This window comes from Panthera tigris, chromosome A3 (genome assembly GCF_018350195.1).
Source record: "Panthera tigris isolate Pti1 chromosome A3, P.tigris_Pti1_mat1.1, whole genome shotgun sequence".
NCBI classification, from domain to species: Eukaryota; Metazoa; Chordata; class Mammalia; order Carnivora; family Felidae; genus Panthera; species Panthera tigris.
The window spans coordinates 37,942,967-37,956,750 of NC_056662.1; positions in this window are offsets into that span (position 1 = coordinate 37,942,967).

A 13,784-nucleotide genomic window follows, 5' to 3' on the forward strand; every position below is an offset into this window, starting at 1 on the left:
GCACAGGGAAAAGTATGGAGAAATGGAGAGAGGCTTCTGTGCCTTCCCAAGGTGCCACTCTCCCAGCACGTCCATGAGTTTACCATCCCAGAAGCTCTGCCCTTTTGGGTTTTTATAAAGGCTTCAGTACATGGGCATGAATGATTAAATCACTGTTCATCCATGACTGAACTCAATCTCTAGCCTTTCTCCCCTCCCCAGAGGTGGGGGAGGGAGTGGATGGATAATGGATGTTTCCCTCCCTCTAATCACCTGGTTGACAGTCTTGGCAATCTACCCCTATCCTTAGGAGCTTTCCAAAAGTCAACTCCTTAACATAACAATAGACACCTTCATCTCTCTCATCACTTAGGAAATTCCAAGGATTTAAAGACCTTTGTGCCAGAAGTAGGGATGAAAGCCGAATATAAATCACAATATCACACTTGTGGTCTCAACTGGAGTCCAGACTAATCACACAAGGAGCTCTAGAAGGTGAATTGCAACAGAGTGGTCCCACTCCCAAAACTAGGGGGCTCATCAGCCTCTTGTAATCTTAATTTCCTCAGTTATTGGCTGCAGGCTACCCTGAAGAACAGTGTTACTTCTCCAGGCTCCTATCAGCTGAAGGCAATTCTTCTCCAATGAAGCCAGGTCTGAGCTAGTAGCAGTCAACACTCACGTGCTAGTGGCGAGGACACAAGCCCAAGAAAGCAGATCTGGGCAGGGCACCACTTTTATACAGGTTTGTTTTTTTACCCTCAGTGTAAAACATTACACTGCCCTCTATTAGGTGTCCTCTCATTACATTTTTCCCTTTTACCCGGCCTATCTGTATCATTTTAGATGCTACCATCCAGTACTCCCTAAACCACCTGATTTCAGGTGAACACATGTTTGAGTTCTCATTAAAAATAGACTGATTCTGTCAGCAACATATGGTCTCTGAGTGTTCAATCCCATCTACTAAAGCCCCAATATCCAGAATGTCAAGATCAAACTCAGCTAATGTCTATTCCTTTGAAATCAACGTTTTGCTTTCTTAGAAATTTCATACCTTTGAGGATAAAAGGTTTCATTGGTTCAAAGAAAATGGTTCTGAATTCCTCAGATCAAAAGATTGTCAAAGAAATGTTTGGGTTGCCCTCCCCATTCCCTATTTAAAATTTGCTTCCCAAGCATCTAGTCCGTAAGCCGGCACAGGTTTTTTGGCTGACTTTTGTTTCTGATCAACAGCAAAATGAATCATTCCCTTCGTGGAAACCCTGAGTCCTCAATGCCTGAGAGGTTAATGCAGACAGGGTCTGCTTGCCCGAGGTCCAAGCTGTACTTTCTGGCCACATGGGTGGTTAATGCAATCAAGGATGAGATTAATTAAATTAAAAGTCTGCTTTTATTGCTCAGAAAATACAGCAAATTCAATAGTCTTTGACAGCCTGGAGCTGGAGGCTTGGCTCTAATGTGATCACTGCTACATGGGTGTAGCCAGACACCATGTCATTTAGGGAGGCAGGATGCTTCTGTGCCAGTTATACGCTGCCTCCACCGAAAATTTAGAAGCCTTTAGTGAGTGATCAACATAATCTGAGTTTACCTCCACAGGTACCTACCCAGAACTGAGCCCGGCACCTTCTGTTTTGCTTCTAAAAATACTTCAGTTAACTAGTCACCCTCTGCAATTAGCCTAGAGCCCCTGTTGTTCTGCTATGCTTAGAAAATTTAGGTACAAGCTCTTTTAATCTCGCAAACCCTGTCCCACTATGTCCAATGTGAGGAATTGCCTTCCAAAAAGACAGGTGTGTAAAAATCTTTTCCCCTGGATGGTTGCAGGAGACCAGTCTATTTAGTAGCAATCACGAAGCAGATACAATACATGCCCTTTGCTGTTACCCTTTGACCTAGGCTCTTGGTGGGGGTAGGGGTGGGGTGTGTGGATAAAGCAAAGACTTAAGAAACAGAGATATAGTTTTGATTTTTGCTTTCATAATTTATTCCTTATAAACTTTTGACAAATTATCTAATCTCTCTATACCTCTAAAGTGGGGCTCAAGATACCCACTTTTAAGACTCTGAAATTAAAAGTAATACAACTTGCAATGTAGCATTCATTGAAAGTCTGTTATGTTTTCTTATTTTTGTGATTAATGATCATCATTAACCCAAGTTACAGAGGCTCTAAGGGATCAGGAGATGGTCCCAAGAATGCTCCATCCTTACCCTTTCTCCTATCAGAAATAGCCTCTTATGAAAGTAAATCATATCAGTCATATCCACCTTAGCCTGAATTCGGTCCTAAATGTGACTCCTCTCAGATTTTCAGACACATTTAGCTGGACCCTCAGTTTGGGTTGCACGTTGGGATTGTCCAGAATGCCTGAGTTCTACCTCTAGCTGGACTCTAGTGTATTTTAATTTGTTTGGGGTGCTGCTTGGACAGAAGTATATCTAAAGGCTCCCTAGTGATTCTGCTGTGCAGCCAAGATTGAGAGCCACTGTACCAACCTATCCCCAGCCATGGAAGGAAAGTCTTTGGTCAATGTTAAAGAGTTTCATGAAGGGCTGGAAGACCTGTAGGCTCTGACACAATAAGTATCTTCATGTATCAAAGAAGAAACCATTTTGGCCTGCTTTAAGAGTAGCTGTCATTTCACAAGCACTGAGAGGGAGCCCCATGAAAAAGATGTGTGATCTCCTAGGAAGGCAGCAGGTTAAGAATTCTGTAGCACTGCATGACTGTATCTAATGTGTGTGACCCCTGGCCCAGTGTGCATACACCTTGGTTGCCTAGTCAAAGTATATGGGCTGGCCCCAGGTGAGCTCTCCCTATAGCTCTGTAATTTATCTTTCCTAGGCCTGTCTCCCAGTTAAGGCTCTGAGCTTCCTGGGCACCAGGAATGTGTTTAACTTTTCTCAAACACACTTAAAACTTTTGTGAAATGGATTTGGAAAATTCCACTGAAGTCCAATTCAAAAGCACTTGCTTCTAACCAAATTTAGAGTCCGATTAAAGGGAGGAAAGAAAAGTATTCCTCCTTTGAGTGTTTGCAGGATTCCAACCTGTCCCATCTTGCCTTAGGCAGAATGTCCCTACACTAAGAAGTTAGAGCTTAACATATGGATTTATTGAATAACTGGTTTGTTTGTTTTTTTTAGAAAGAGACATTAAAAGGCTTTTTTAAAACTAGTATCTGTCAAAAGTTTCTTTATTTTCAGTGAAACTGAATCACTTGGGGCTCCTGGGGGGCTCAGTCAGTTAAGCACCCAACTTCCGCTTGGGTCATGATCTCACAGTTTGTGAGTTCAAGCTCCGCATCAGGATGTCTGCTGTCAGCATAGAGCCCACTTCAGGTCCTCTGTTCCCATCTCTCCGCCCCTCCTCCCCCACTCAAAAATAAATAAACATTTAAAAAAATTAGAAAAAAAAAGAATCTGTCCAACTGCATAGGGATTATTGGCATTTTAGAACAAAAAGGGACCTTAGAAGTCTTGTCAATGAAATTGCCTCACTTTGTAGATGCGCAGGCTAAAATCAGAGATGCTGAGGAACTTGCTCAGGGCTGCCCAGGAATCTACTAACAGAACAAGGCTCTGATAGAAGCCTTCTTGAAACCCTGTTCCTTGCTCACCCCATGGTATATACTGCAGATTATTTCCACATCTTTTGTCTCAAAAGGCAGGGGTTGGGGGAAAGGGAAAGCAGGAGTCCATTTTATTTATGGTATGATGCCAGGTTATTAAATCCCAGATAAACTTCTTTGAGAACTTCTCTTATTTTAAAAGACCTGAATTGTCTGAACTTTTCCCAACCTTCATAGCATCCATCTTCTCTTTCCTTTTCTTCCTTGTTATTGCATCTGCCTGCAGAACGTGGCATGAGGGCACATGGGGAGAGAAGGTAGCTGTGATATAAACAGAATGATGGGGCTGGCTGCTTCTGAGTGAGCTCAGTGCTGATCTAATTGTGAGGCTGTGTCATTTCTGCCTCGTCTCACCCTGTCCCCATCATTCTCCTTGGGTACATGGTCACATGTCCTTCTGAGGCAATTCTTCCAACTCCTGAAACAGATGGGGGTAGACTGGCCAAGGGATCTGCAGAAATTGATAGCCCCCTTGAATCAGGGAGTGAGCAGCAAGGCTCCTTCAGTGCCATCAATCAGCAGTCACTGGGAACAGAGAAAAGATTTTCCCTAGTGACTTAATCAGTCAGAGGGATGTTGCCTAGCTGATTGAGGGCAGCTGGAAAGTGAGCAGTTGTTTCTATTATAACTTGTCATCAGCTATTGGTCTCAATAGAGAAAATTGGGTCACAGCAGCTTGACCAAAGATCAAGGCAGGTGTTTTGTTTAGTTCCTTGGAGAGAAGCTGATTCGGGAAAGAGAGAATGAGGGCTTTCTTGAAGATGATCTGTTATTACATTTAATATGAAATTTATATCCTAGCTTTCACAGAGGATCTGGGGCACTGGGGCAGAGATAAGAACAAGGAATGCTACATTCCTTTATTGGGCGTGGGAGGAGGAAGGTAATCTTTGTCCTTGCCATCCTGTATTCCCAGCTCCTTCTGGCACCATTGCCTGGCCTGCTACCCCACCCATCTCCCCAGAGTTGCCCCCTTCTCATGGGCAGGCAGTCCTTCTCTGACCACTCTGTGCATGTTGCCCTGACCTTAGTCACTCCCCTATCACATCACCCTATTTTCCTTCCTTTGTATTATTGATCATCATTCAGAACCATCTTACTTTTAATTTCTTTACCTGTTCTCCACTTCAAGAAAGTAAACTGCATGAAGAACAGGGACCTGATCTCGCTCCATAGTTATCATCTTATCTGTACCCATGGTGCCTGGAGGATAGAAGGTACACAATAACTATTTGGTTAATCATGTAATTATTTCATAGGTGTCAATTCTTTTTATTTTATTTTATTTAAAAAAAACAATCTTAGGTAAAGAATGCTCTTATTGTCTTTTTTTTTTTTTTTTTTTTTTTGAGAGAGAGAGAGAGAGAGAAGGCACAAGTGAGTGAAAGGCAGAGAGAATCCCATGAGGGGCAGAGAGAGAGGGAGAGAATGAGAATCCCATGCAGGCTCCACACCGTCAGCACAGAGCCCAAAGCTGGACTAGAGCTCACCCAATGCCAGGGCTTGAACTCACAAACCATGAGATCATGACCTGAGCTGAAATCAGATGCTTAACCAACTGTGTTAATTCTTTTTAAATAGCTATTATCAGATTTGGTTGTATAAGCAAGGTTGAGATTTGCAGACCTAGGCAGACCTTGGAGTTCAGGTAACAAGAGGTCCAGAATGCAAGAGAGCCATCTGGATTCAGACATTGGGGTAAGGAGTGGGCAGGAAACAGTGAGATATGGGGGTAGCTTTGCATCAACTGGAAAAAACAAAAACAAAAGTGGAAATTAGGCAAACTCATTCTTCTTTTCAGAAGGCTTCTCTCTTTATTTGTCCTTTGACAGCAAGAATGTATCCATAGGATTCACTAGTTTGAGGCTTGTCTTTGCTGTTCAGTGAAAATCCTGGCTGGTAAACAAAGGAAGATAAGGAGGGAAGAAGAAATTCCTATAATAGGCCCTTGTTAGTCTTATGGCATTAAATAGGTTTCAGACAGACTTATATGTCCTGGGTTCATTGCCCTTTGTGAATGGTCACTGAAGAGGATTCACGAGAAAAGTTAATTAAAAAGTGTATAAAGCACTGTTATTACAATGAACTTGCACTTTAGAATAGGGCATTCAAGGCATCCAAGCAAATGCTCAACAATGGTGCAGGGCCTTCAATGTAACAATGGCATTTCCTTAAATATTAAATGCACCCTCCTCACTACCATTTAATAACTGTTAATTGGACATTTAGAATGTGCTACTTAAACCAGGGAAGACAAATCCTTGGGAGGGCATACTGTATGCTGGGAGATATCCAAAACATGAACATGTGTCATCTTTCCAGCATTGAGGGAACACAGCTGAAGTTTTGCATTTTTAAACTCATGAAAAGTTTAATTTTAATGATAAAACATGAAACATTCGAGAAGTGCTGTGCTGGTGGCCAGGCCGTTTTCGATTAAGCCTCTAGTTCCCCCAACTCTTGCCCAGTACTTTCACTGTCATTTAGAAACAATCCACATTTTCTGCTATCTTTATCTATTTACCATCTTTTTCCTTATGGATTTGGAATATCTACATATCTACCAATTATGAATGAGATGTTTAGATGCAACAACTATTCCATGTGTTTACTTGATTTCCCAGTGCTTGCCATAGGGATGAGGCCATGAAACAGGTTTGGTCAATGGATCTAAGTAGAAGTGGTGGATGTCCCCTCCCAGATGAGCCAGTTAAGACCTGATGTGTCTCCTCCTTCCCCTCGTTCTTTCTTCAGGAACCTGAGAAGTCACATGTTGAGATGGTGGAAGTAGAACATGCAGGGTGCCTGGATCTCTAACAGTGAGATGGGGGCAAGTCCCTATCAACCTGCCTCAGATTTTGCATAAGCCAGAAATAAATCCTCATTGTACTAAACTACTGAGATTTCAGGATTTGTTTATTTTCATAGCATAGTGTAAGCTGTCTTTGTCTTATACTCCATTCATAATCATTTCAAAGTCGAGGTGTCAGTTGAGTGTGGTAATATTTGTTTTCTGACTGATCATGATTTTGGATGTTAGGTTGTTTGTAAAGTCAAACCTGTAAGATCCTGGTTCTGGACACAGGAGACTAGTGAGGTATGTTCATATGGTTCCCTGGTAGGAGTTTCAATAGATCCTCAAACTAAACTAAGCTATTCTTTGCTTAACTTCTCAAACTAGACATTGCAATTCTTAAATGTTAATTTGAAATTTTCTGGGTATTAAAGTTCTGGAGCTTTTTTTTTTTTTTCCTAAAAGGACAAAAGGAATTGACTGCAGTCACTGTTTGAAAGGCCCCATCTCAATGGAGCTGAAAGAACATGCAGACCTTACCCAATAACAAAGGGACCTAAATCATGCTCACATTGGTGAGAGTTCCAATCCATTCTATCGAACGCCTGCTATCCCCAACAAGAATATTATATTGCCTCTCATTTTAAATTGCATTGCAGGAGGCTGGCAAGAAACTCAGTGTACAAATCAAGGTTCAGATGAATACACTTGATAGAATGAAACTGAAATGGGGCAAAGGTCAGCAATTGTTAAGAGTGCAGCAGTGGTTTGGAAACCCAAGACCTTCAAAGATTTCACTATTCCTCAGACGTGATAATGCTAAATTATACACTTTAGGAAATGAACACAATGCGATAAAGCTTCCTATTGAGAAGTGAATTACTTGCTCATCTTCAGATACTGTATTAACTCTCCTCAGATATAAGAATCCTCTTATAAACAAGGGCTGTGTCTTAAAAATTTATCTTTGCAGACTTTAACCCAATACCAGGAGTATACTAATAACAACAACTAGTATTTATAACACTTAATACAAGTCAGTTTTACCATATGCATCTTATGCATATTGGCTTATTTAATCCTCAGAATAAACTAATGGAGTAGGGGTTATTATTAGCTGCTGTTTATCAACAGAGAAACTAGAAACCTCAAGTATGGGGACTTAAAGTGAATTACCCAAGGACATATGTCTAGTGAACACTGGACCTGGATTTGAACCAGCTAGCCTGACTTTAGAGTGTGACATTAAACCATCATGTCCTAGTGTCACTCTTAAGAGTATTCATGAATGGAAGAAGGAAAGAATGAAGGAAGCCTGGATGAGAAAGGGTGATGGAAGAATGATGGAGGGCAGTGAGGAGGATGAAGGGATATAAGAAGGGGGGGTTGGGTGGGTGAATGGAAAGAGGTATGGAGAGAGGACCTTATACTGAAGGCACGTAACTGTATAGTGGTGAGTTCAAAACTGTGGCTTAAATCTTATGCTTTTGCACCCAGGACTCCTTATATTATATTTATATTCTGTTGTATGGTATTCATGTCAAAATCAACTGGAAGGCAGACCAGAGCTTTCTGCCCTTCCTTAAAATATCTAAATGTAGAAAAGGAAAAAGGGTGTTATTCCAGACTCCCAGGCATTTGCTGTGATTACTCAAGGTGCACTGAGGATGTGGTAATGCTTTTCTGGATTGTTCCATCTCGGTGGTGATAGATTTACCATCTCTTAGTATAACATCCTCTTACAGCTCTAAGCTCTTTCAGGGAAAGATTTAATTTCAGTTTACATTTTAGACAGAAAGGAAAAGAAAAACGCTGCGAAAATGAGACATGAGCCACACTACATCTGCAGCTATTTATTGGTGTATTTCTGGAGGACATTGAGCAGGGTAGCTAACATACAATAAGTGATAAGGGAGGTTGGACCAGGGTCATGGAATTGAACCCAAAGACAGAAGCTGCTGTATTAGTGGCCTATGTTACTATCCCTACTCTCTTTTGACTACCCACAGCCATTTCCCCAACAGTCCATTGAGGGCCCCCTGTTTTCTTGCCAACCTTCCTCCAAACCCATCCACTGATTTCCTTCAGAGACCCTGCTTTTTGCTTGCTTACTTGAGCACCAGCCCATGTGCATCACTTACTGCTGGGTTCCCCTTGCCAAGATATTCATTAGCCTTTCCTGACACCTTCTAGATATACAGCTTCACACCAAACAAGGAGCTGGTCAAGACCTCAGGCACAGGAGAGATTTTCTGAGGCAGGTAATCTTTGTCTATTTTGAAATCAAATCACCTCCCAGACTGTAGGAATTCATTGTATATGGCAACTTAATCTCCTGTCTCCAAATCCTTGCAACATTCCAAATCTTGGGTTATTGTGCTGTTTTCAATTAAAGTGGTTTCATATATAATGTAATGAATTGATCTGTATACTTTTGTAAGCCTTCTGATGAACACATCTTGATTTAGATTTGTGGAAAATCATTTCAGATAGTCGGGTCAACACACCTGGACATACTCCTCTTCTGATCTTTCAGATTTAATTGCATGACTCAGCTTTCCGTTGGCCCACATGTTAACGGAAATCATAAAAGTCTGGCAGGTGGAAGGAACTCCAGCCTATTGCCTATTTTGGGCACAGACTTCCAGAAGTCTATCTTTACAGCTTATAGATGTTAAGATTGGCAAAACACATAGTGTTTCTTTGTTTCTTATACTCAGCAACTCCTAACTACTGAAGAGTAAGACACATACATGAGCAATGTTTCTCTAGGAAGGAAAGAAGGGAGAAAGGGAGAGAGAGGACCTATTCCTATGACAATCCTCATATACCAATTCTTAACACACAGGATTTGCCTTACTTGTTTCCTAAGGCCTGACTTTTTTTGTAACTCCCTTTATGTTTTCTTTTGAGAGGTTTGACTTGAGTAGGACGGGATGGTACTTCCACATTATGACTGCCTGCCAGGTGTCATAAATAGGAGAGTCAAGAGCACCTCACCTGGGTGCTGAGAGGCACGCCTCTTATGTTTAGTTTTCATTCTAATACGTAACTCATTGAGTCTGTCTGTGACTGTTTTCTTTTAGGCCACACCCTCCCTTCTTAGTGAAAGGAAGATTGGTAAAGAGTATGCCCATGCAAACCTTAGAATAATAACAGGCTTGTAAAACAGATCCATTTACAGGAATGTACTTTCCAGTGATCTGACGTTGTACATGCCATTAAGGGCACTGTTTGGCAATAGTTGTTGTTGAGACAGTTCTGTTAATGGTCACCTACGACGGTTCTCAGCCGCCTACAAACAAATATGGCATAGGTCTTCCTTTTTTCCCTTTAGATAGCACAGTCTTGGTCATTCTTTGTAAGCGTGCAGTCAAGAGAGATCAGGGTGCCTTGGGACAGGTGCTGAAGCCAGGTGAGAAGGTGGCCATCTTTTTCAAAGGCCAGGTCCCTGCCCTGTCCCATTTCTTTTCTTCCCACTGGAGGGCTTCAGGATATTTGTGTTCCTGTCAGAAGCAGGTGGGAGAGGAAGGGAGGAAGCCAGCAACATGGAAACACCACAAGCAATGAGGACTGCCCACATAACTCTGGGCCACGATGATGGAGGACCTGCAGTACCCATAGCAGGCAGGCAGTGTCCTGGCTCTGTGTCTGTGTTCCTATCATTCCAGATCTGTTGATGAGCAGGAAGACAGTACAGGTTACCAGGGGAAAGTGGAGGACTGTAGCCAGTTAAGGAATCCAACGCAGGTTGTTAAATGAAAGAAAATGGTACTTCTTCTCTATCATCTCATAAAAGCACCAGAAGTAAAGTGAGAGGGACAGCAGGGGAAGAAGCAGAGAACCATGGGTGGGGACTGTTCCGGGCTCACAACTTTAACCACCATGGACAAGCCAAGGGTGTCCAGACCATGCGAGCTGCAAAAGTTACTGCACTTGATTCTTTCACTTGAAACACAGAGGGGAGGTGTTAAAAATTGAGATGACCTTTGAGTTGACTAAGACACTGATAAAACTACCAACCAAGACTCTACTTAAAACTTGCCAAATCCACAAGCAATTGTAGTAAACTGAGTAGCAGTGAGACTGGAGTATGATTTTTCTGAAAAAATGAAAAATAAAGGCTGATTGCCTATTTGGGGTTATTAAAAGTCCCATGGCATTTGAGAAGAGTTAGACTTAGCTCCATTTGCTGTCTTAATTTGGAATTTAGGGGTTAATTTAAAGGCTTTTTGAAACCCAGTATTTAAACAACTTGAACTGAGTAAAAAATTATAGGAGTGCCAATATTTTATTAAAACTTTTTTTTTAATATTTATTTTTGAGAGAGAGAGAGTGTGTGAGAGTTGGAGGGGCAGAGAGAGAAGGAGACATAGAATCCAAAGGAGGCTCCAGGCTCTGAGCTGTCAGCACAGAGCCAGACACAGGGCTCAAACCCACAGACCATGATATCATGACCTGAGTCAAAGTCGGATGCCTAACCGACTGAGCCACGCAGGCGCCCCATGAGTGCTGATATTTTAAACCCAAGTGCTGTATTTGCCTTCATTCTGCAATGATTTAGGTAATGAGGGTGAACTAAATCACCAAGTTGACATTCCAATCCAGTGCATGTGGTCGGGGAACCCTGGGAGGTTCCAAAACCTGCAGCTGCTATTAGTATCTGATCTGCCTCATGTGCAATGGTGGATATTTGCTCAAACTCATAAAAATTTCTCTGCAAGGTCTATTGAATGTCGCTGGTATTTGTAACATAATAATCAAAATGAATTGTTGCTCTGGTGGTAGAGTGAATACACAAGGGCTGATTAATCCACTTGGAGAAACTCTGAAATGAAGATGAAAAACATAATAACAGCTACCCTTAATATTAACCCCATGGGGACTCAGTTATTAATTGGTCTGGATTTAAGCACAGCTTTTAATCAACTTGCAGGGTTTTAAGCTTACACCCCAGAACTGCTCATTCATCTCCAAGAACTGTGAATTAAATGTTGAGTAAATGTCAGTGAAGGCCCTTTTGAGAGCTCATCTTAGGACATTTCTTCTACATCCATATCTTGCAACAAAGCAATACAGGTTTGCACCTGACCGAGCCCACATCTGGAAAGAATTTGTCTTCAGTTTGTCATAGAAGGATGAAAGGGTAGCTCTATGCTGCAGAGTAAACAGATTTTTGAATCTATACTCAGGTAATTCAGGCCAAAGTAATTATTCCTAGGGGAAGAGGGGAAAAGGGATCTCATAAATGAAGATAATGTATTCAAACACTGGGATAATAAACTGGCCTGCAATGTTGATCTCAGTAGGGGTCCCTAAAGATTTGGATTTCAAGGAATTCTTTGAAAACTCTCTCCAGAACAATTAAACTATGAACATATATTTCTCCCAATGTGAACAAAATGCAAGGGGTTCATAGAGCCCGTAATGTCCATCCTCTGACTCATAGGTAACAGCCCCAGTTTAGATGTTTTCACAGCACTTAATGATTCTTTTGTAATCTTTGTCACATCTGTTATGATCGGTTTATTGCCTGTCTTTCCTGGTGTCCTAGAAACTCTCTGAAGGCAGGAGCCATGTAGATTTTCATTGCTGAACCCCCTGCATAAAAGGCAAGGCCTGGAACACAGGTAGAACTCAATAAATATTTATGAAATTAAAAGGCAGGATCCTCATCTACTGAATGCTTAATGTTCTTGTCCAAGTCCAAATAATGGTAAGTAAAAAAAAAGAGAGAGAGAGAGAGAAAGAAAAAATTTTCCACAATTTGGATGACACTAATTGTTCCCAGGCCTCCAGTCTGCCTGGTTAACCTTTTACTGTGTGTGATTGACTTAATGATAATGGATTTGTAGAAATCAGCATTTGTAATTATATTTGATTCATTGAGTTTTCTAAAGCAATGCTGCTCAAACTTCAGCATGCATGCTTGTGAAAACAGATTGCTAGGTTCCACTCTCAGATATTCTGATTCTTAGAGGACTGGCTTGGGGCCTGAAATTCTGCATTTCTTATAAGCCCCAGGTGATGCTGATGCTATTGGTCCATGGACCACTCTTTGAGGAACAAGGCTCTAAAATCTCCATGAAGTGATTCTCTGAATCTCATTCCCATGGGAGGAATCTTGAGAGTCAAATCAGTCCCAGCTAACACAACAGAGCTAGGATCCTGAAGGCAGATCTTCAGACCTCAGTTTCTGTTTATGTGTTATTATGTTATGATGCCATCCCACACATGGGCCAGAATAAATAACATCCTTATCATACCTCCTATTCCTCATAGGGTTCTTCTTCAGGAGATATGACTACGAAATAATCAAGCTCTTAATTTGTCTTACTATATAAAGACTGTTACACCAGCATTAATCAAACTTTTTAGGAAGAAAAATCTCTTCTAATGCCTCCATTTTATTGGAGTTTTTTTTTTTAGCATTTCTTTTGTTTTGTTTTTTGTTTGTATTTGTTGTTGTTATGAGCAGAGTGATTTTCAAATAGCTGTAATCATGATGAATGTAAAATTTGTGTTCAGTTTTTACTTACTATGCTGGGTATTTTTCATTAAGGTGTATTGTTTTCATTATTTTAACAATGGTTAAGTAAATATACTACAATGTATATGTGCCACTGAGTGTTATTCCTTCCATGCGGTGACCCTGAGAAGCTGTTAAGTCCACTTCGTTGCGAGGGATTTACTTAAATATACTTGGGATGCCTCTTTTGGGAAAATTCTCTGAACTAATTTTAAAAAGATACAAGGGGAGCAGTCTTCTTTTTTAATGTTTTTTTTTTAATGTTTATTTATATTTGAGAGAGATGGAGACAGAGTGTGAGCTGGGGAGGAGCAGAGAGAGGGGGAGACACAGGATGTAAAGCAGGCTCCAGGCTCTGAGCTGTCAGCACAGAGCCTGATGTGGGCCTCGAACTCATGAACTGTGAGATTCTGAGCCAAAGTCAGGTGCCATACCGACTAAGCCACCCAGACACCCCAGGGAGCAGTGTTATTCAGCCTCAGTCTGGTTTTGATCAGAGGAGAGTTACCCAACATCATCCCTTATGTTAACCTTGCTTGATTCCACAAGGCTCTTCCCATTAAACACACACACACACACACACACACATGTGTCTTTAAAGGATCAATATTGGCCACTATTGGGGGACATGAAGAAGATTACAAGTCCTGGTGATGGAGTCTTGTTATTTTGTAATATCATTCAATTCTTCCTAAAATGACCTATAATTTTTGTAAAAATACACTTTTTGTGGACTAGTCTTTACTTCTTATGGAAACACAAATATGTGAGAATAATAAATACAATTCTGAGGAGAAATGAGTATTTAAGAGACTGAAGTTTACCAGATTTTATAACACAATTA